Below are 6,476 nucleotides of genomic sequence, written 5' to 3' on the forward strand. Positions count from 1 at the left end.
ACAAAAAATTATTGCGCTAGCTCTTTTCCTTCTCGTTATATTAGATTGTAAACAAAAAAAATGTGATTTAGCCCATAGTGCGCCGTCAACCAACATGCCGTTACGTCAGTCGATAGCGCAGCCGTCAATTTATACAATGCAGGGTCAGTCTCTGCAGACGCTATCAACCAACATGCCGCTACGTTAGTCGACAGCGCAGCCGTCAACTTATGCACTGCAGGGTCAGTCGCAGCAGACGCCATCAACCAACATGCCGCTACGTCAGTCGATAGCGCAGCCGTCAACTTTTATACTGCAGCGTAAGTCGCTGCAGGCGTCGTCAACTAACATGCCGCAGAAGATTGGCCGCTATTTCGGACGAGTTATATTGATAGCACAATTGAGTTCATATACAAAAACAGACAGAACCTTATGAGGTTACACACAGCACTGCAAGGCAACGCAAGGCATGTTGTAGCATCGCTGCTTATTTTTCCCGAGAATGTACCGCAGGTTATGGAGGAGCTACAGTTCAACTTCGGTAGACCTGAACTACTTATAAATGTACAGATGCGAAAAGTAAAAGATTTCCCATAACATATGAAGGCCGGTTGGAACAAGTGCTAGAGCTGGCGAACAGGGTTCGCAACATTGTGGCATTTTTTTAAGCAAGCTGCGAGCATCACTTATTGAACCCAACACAGCAACAGCAGTGCCGCGTTTGGAGCTGCAAGCCGCCATATTGGGTAACCTTATTCGACTGTCAGTCGATAAGCGCCTTGACCGAGGCATAGACAGCGTTACATATTGGAGCGAATCGAGAACCGTTTTGTTATGGATCCGCTCAACCATACGAGACGTTAGGCAGTTAGTCTCAACCCGAATATATGAAATACTAGCTACATCCAGTCCGAATCAATGGCGATGGGTACCCTCAGCGCTCAACTTGGCGGACGAAGCCACCAAGGTCAAGTCATCGCCAATCGAACAGATTCTCTCTGGACGACAGGTCCTACATTTTTGCGCTCCAAAGAAGAGAACTGGCCTGAAAAGCCAGAACAACTGCACTCAAACAGCGTTGAAGAAGAATGTATAAAGAGGATATTAGTCGCACATAATCGTCAAAATGCCATCAATATCAACAAGTTCTCATCTCATACATGGCTACTACGAGTGGTAGCATGGATCTTACGTTTTATATGCACACTAAAGACTTAATCACGCCAAGGAGGTGAGATAGTGCCGAGTGAGATGGTAGCCGCTGAAAATTACATTAGTCGCCAAGCACAACTCGAAGTTTATGGCAGAATCGACGCCGCATACTGCCTGAGTCTACATGCCTTCCAATTATTACACCACAGAGATATCGCCTTGCGTTTCGTGTCTTGGATCACTTTCATCAGAAGAATCATCTCCAAAACAACAGGTTAACGATCAATGAAATGCGTCATGGATTTTGGGTGCCACATGCACATGCCGTACTGAAAGCTGTAAGAAAAGGATGTCCAGTGTGTGTACGTCAGTCTGCCTAGCCGATCACGTCTTTAATGGGTCAATTACCACCCGATCGTCTAACGCCATACGTCTCCCGTTTTCCTATACCGGAATTGCTTATTGCGGCCTTCACCTGCCTAACCACAAGAGCGATTCATCTCGAAGTGTCAGTCGATCTTTAACCCGACGCATTCTTGCTTTGCACTTGGCAAAAGACGAGAAAATTTTCGATTTTAAAGCTATTCAACGTGAGACGTCAAGGGACCGGATCAAATGGAAATTCAGTTGTCCATCCAATCCAGCCGAATGTGGGTGCTGGGAATGCCTGATCCAGTGTGTCAAGCAAATCCTTCATCGTTTATTAAAGGAAGAAGCCCCTCGTCTAGAGACCTTTTGTAGCGTGATCATTGAAGCCGAAAACATTGTCAACAGTCGCCCGTTGAGAGACATTCCGTTGGCGGCACAGATCCCGGAACCATTGACTCCAAACCACTTTCTTCTTGGAGAACTTAATTCTACGCAGACTCCTGGTGATGCCGATGAGCAGATGTGCCCCCGATATCAGTGGAGGATCGCGCAAAACTTAAAAGATCTCTTATGAAAGCGATGGATCAACGAATACCTACCACAACTTCTGACGATGACATGAAGGAGCTACTCCTCTTCAACCAGGACAGCTAGTGCTGGTTTGCGACCCGCACATACCACGAGGCCAATGGCAGACCGGCCAAATCACTGAAGTCATTAAAGCGAAAGACAGTTAAGTGAGAACCGTCACGGTACAAACCAGTGTTGCAACTATTCGTCGTCCAGTCTCGAAGCTAGCCGCTTTGGAGTTTGCGAATCCCCACCAGGATTCTCCGGGGGGTGGGATGTTAACGCCACCTACGTGTCAACTACAACATCCATCCGGCAGCACCAGATAATTTTATGACCGCTATGTCATTTCCGAACATTTATGTATTTACTTATGTACTCATATATTTACTTGTCCTTTAAGTGTTCAAAATCATTCACAGCGCAAAATCCGACGAAAACATACCACAGAAAACCCCCGCCTAACGCGTTTTTCTGTAATTCGCGCCAACCGTGGTTGATGTGATAGTTTGTAGACCAAAACCAAAATTTACTTAAATGAAACAACATCTTGATTGCGAATCTGGTTTAGTCTATTTTACAGTTCATAGTATTTACATACATACCCATTGTTTTAGTTTTTCACGTTGGCGAAGAGATTTACATAATTTGTTGTTTTATAAAAAATCTTGTGCAAACCTTAAAAGGGGTTATAATTGAAGATTAAAAAAATAAAACTTACAATTTTTTTTTTTAATTTTCTCGTTTGAGGTAATATATTTAAACCGAAATTTTACTATTTCGAGCTCTATTTTCTCGTTTGAGGTAATATATTTAAACCGAAATTTTACTATTTCGAGCTCTAGGGGCCGCCCCCCATGGCAAAAGATTGTATTGCATTCATATTTTTTTCTTTCATATTTAGTTGTAATAAATAAAATTAAATATCTTAAATAAAGATTGATATTTTGGTCTAAACAGTATATTTATTTTAAATTATAATGATTAATTTAAATTTAGTGTAGAGCAATTTGGTGAACAATATTTTTTATTAGTCCGTCTTTTGCTAATATGAAGAGATTCGATGGTTTACCCACTCGTGAGCATGCAACGTACAATTGGCCAATTGGCCTAAGCGAACAAAGTGACGGGATTTTTAGATTAAGAAAAGCAGGTTGCGAGAAGCATAGAAAAAAAATATTCTATTTGGAGAAAAAAGGTGGCAACCTTATTAAAAAAGGCCCTATTGCACACCTAATGGTCAAGTACTTTCATTTGATATCTAATGTTTTTAAAGCAACGAACGGACCTTAAATATAAGTTCTGACATGCGCTTTGTTGTTATCCCACAAAGGGACGGGACTTACAGTTTTACGCCGATTCCGAACGGCGATTGTATTTTTATGAGAAGCTGTTTTTTGTTTTTATTTTTTGATGTTGAGTTGAACCTTGCTTGAACCCAGGCCATGGTACCCCGCACTTTTTAAACAGGTGGCAACCCTACTCCAAAAAAATAATAAATTTTTGCTTATCTAGAGGCTAAGCTTTTTCGTTTGACAGCGACGGTGCAGAACTGATACCTTCGCTTATTAAGATTGAATATAGTAATTTTCTCATCTACCACCCTACTAAAAAAATAAACCATTTATGCTTATCTAGAGGCCAACCTCTTTCATTTGACCCCTCATTTTTTGTTATCCAACGAACTGCGCATATATTATAATTTTTTAGACAGGTGGCAACCCCATATAAATTCCAAATACCAAAGGTCACACTCATGTCGATACAGAATATACTAGAGAAAATCTCGTCCAAATTCGTTTAGTAGTTTTCGATATTAGCGCATTCAAAGAATGTTTACTTTCCTTTGTACTATGTATAGATAGGTTAGGAACTTTTAAATGGGTGGCAACCATACTCAAAAAGAACTAAAGCTTTTGTACATGCGAAGGCTATGCCCTTTCATTTGGTGTCTCAGTAGGCGTTTAGTGTTGCTTTAGACGTGGGGGAGATAGCTGCGCGATCTAGCGGGGACACGCCCAACCACACAGCCTTCGCGTCATCTAAAAACACACACACACATTGCCTTCGCGTCATCAAAAAACACTCACACACAAAGAGACTTCGCGCCACCTAGCGGGACACAGACACACACAGCGCATTCGCGTCACACACACCCACACTGCATCCGAAGGGGGGGCTAGATGGCGCTGCATGCTCACAACCGCTAGATGGTGTGGTAGCTCTACCTACCTCCACCAATCAAGTTTAGGTGGAAATGAAAATGTGCGTGTTGTGCTCACAACCGCCAGATGGTGTGGGTAGTACATCATCGTGAGGGTTATGCATAATGTGACCAACCGTACTTCTTTCGGAAGTACAGTACTTCTTTTTTCACTCATGTACTTCGTACTTCGAAGTACAGTCAAATGTACTTCTTTGCAATATTTTGTACTTCAGGAGGGGGATTCTGTAACCAGTTAGTTATAATTTTCGGATCGCTAACCTCTTTTTGACGTATTATATAAATGTTTTTGCGTCAAAAAGTGCGATAGCGATTCGAAAATTGTCGCTAACTGGTTACAGAATCTCCCCCCAGGTCATATCCTTCTCCGATCTTTTGGACGATCTTCACATGGCCTGGGCGATAAATCCGTTCAAACCATTAAAGTCGCCGGGGACCGATGGCATCATACCTGCGCAGCTGCAAAAGGCTCTAAAGTTGTCGTGCAATTGGTTGGATCCTATTTATGCGAACTGCGTGAGGACCGGGTACATCTCAAAGGCTTGGAGGGTGGTCAGTGTTGCGTTCATCCCGAAGGCCGGAAGAGGCTCTCATGTTTAAGAAACGCGATTCCTTGTGACTGTCTTTCAAGAGCTGAATATGGTTATTCCAAGAAAAGGTCGGTGAAGTGGTCAGAGGAAGCCTTCACGCATGAAGATTATGGAGTACCGACCTTCTTCAATATCGAGGGGGCCTTCAACAATGCCACTCCAGAGGCAATAGTAAAGTATATTCATAATCTGGGGGTGGAAACCAACTTAATAAGGCTTATCTACAGCGTCTGCAGAGTCAATAGGAGCACTCCGCAAGGTGGTGTTCTCTCTCCCTTGCTCTGGATTGCGGTTGTAAACGACCTTCTAGAGGAACTGGAAAAAGTGGGCTGTCGGGTGATCGCCTATGTAGATGATGTGGAACTTTTGGTTAAGGTACGATTTCTATACACCCTTTTTGATCTGGCTCAAGGTTACCTGAACCACGTCACTAACATTGAGGAAAGAGTTGGAAAGGTGTCGGCTGCCTTGTATTGCTGTAGGGGAGCTATCGGTAAAAGGTGGGGTCTCTCGTCCATTCATTCATTAATTCATAAGCTCTAGGAAAGCAGATTTAAGTCGATATTGTTTCAAGGAGTCCTGGTTAGGTGGAACTCACTAGAGAAGGCCACACTTGTAAAACATGAATTAGCGGAGCATTAGGAACCACACTCACACTGACGCTTAACATACATGTGTTGAACACAGCGCCTGCGGATATTAGGATGAGGAAAACCGGGTCCTTTTGCAACTTAAAAAAGGAAATGACGTTTCTCTGCTGAAGCAAATGTTTTTATAGGGCACTTTAACACACGTTACCTCTCAAGGGCTAGTGATGGGGGTTCTGACAGGCTATTGCGCGATTGGTATTCCTGCGGTGAGACTAGGAATTTCAACTGATTCTTTTTTATCAGCTTCCAAGAGGAAGATGAAATGGAATCATCTCCACACTTTCTTTTAGACTGCCCAATCATCGCGAGACTATGTTGGAAGCATTTTGGCTCTCAGAGATCGAAATTAGCCGCATTCGAAATTCCGTAATCGGCTCGCGGCGTTAACTTAACCGAACCTAAGCTGTACTTCGTTGAGATATGAAATATTTATGCATAATGTGACCAACCGTACTTCTTTCGGAAGTACAGTACTTCTTTTTGAGCCGTTGTACTTCGTACTTCGAAGTACAGTCAAATGTACTTCTTTGCAAAATTTTGTACTCCCCAAGGCAATGGTAGTATCAGTAGAGCAGCTGATTTGATTTCTTTTTTCAAATTATTCGGTCTCTAAAATGCCAAATATTTTTAATTTCTTCTCACAAAAAATATGGTACTCTTTGATTTAAAAGAAAAATATCAGAGCAGTTTTTGACACTTTAGATAAGAGATGCAACAACAAAATACACATAAATGTTGCAAGTGGTTTTGATTACTTACATTTCGCAAAATAGTCTCTTATTGTACTTATTGTGGCGAATACTGCGGCAACACAAAGCGAACAACGAGAAATAGGCAGAATGTTCGAAGAATGACGTAGAATGTTCCACAAAGAGAAACGTCAAGTTGGATGAATACTGCGAACAGCGAGAGAAAGAGAATGAGCGATAAACTTCAGAATGT

Source organism: Rhagoletis pomonella, unplaced genomic scaffold, assembly GCF_013731165.1.
Source record: "Rhagoletis pomonella isolate Grant_MI unplaced genomic scaffold, Rhpom_1.0 Rhpom_scaffold_00019, whole genome shotgun sequence".
Taxonomy (NCBI): Eukaryota; Metazoa; Arthropoda; class Insecta; order Diptera; family Tephritidae; genus Rhagoletis; species Rhagoletis pomonella.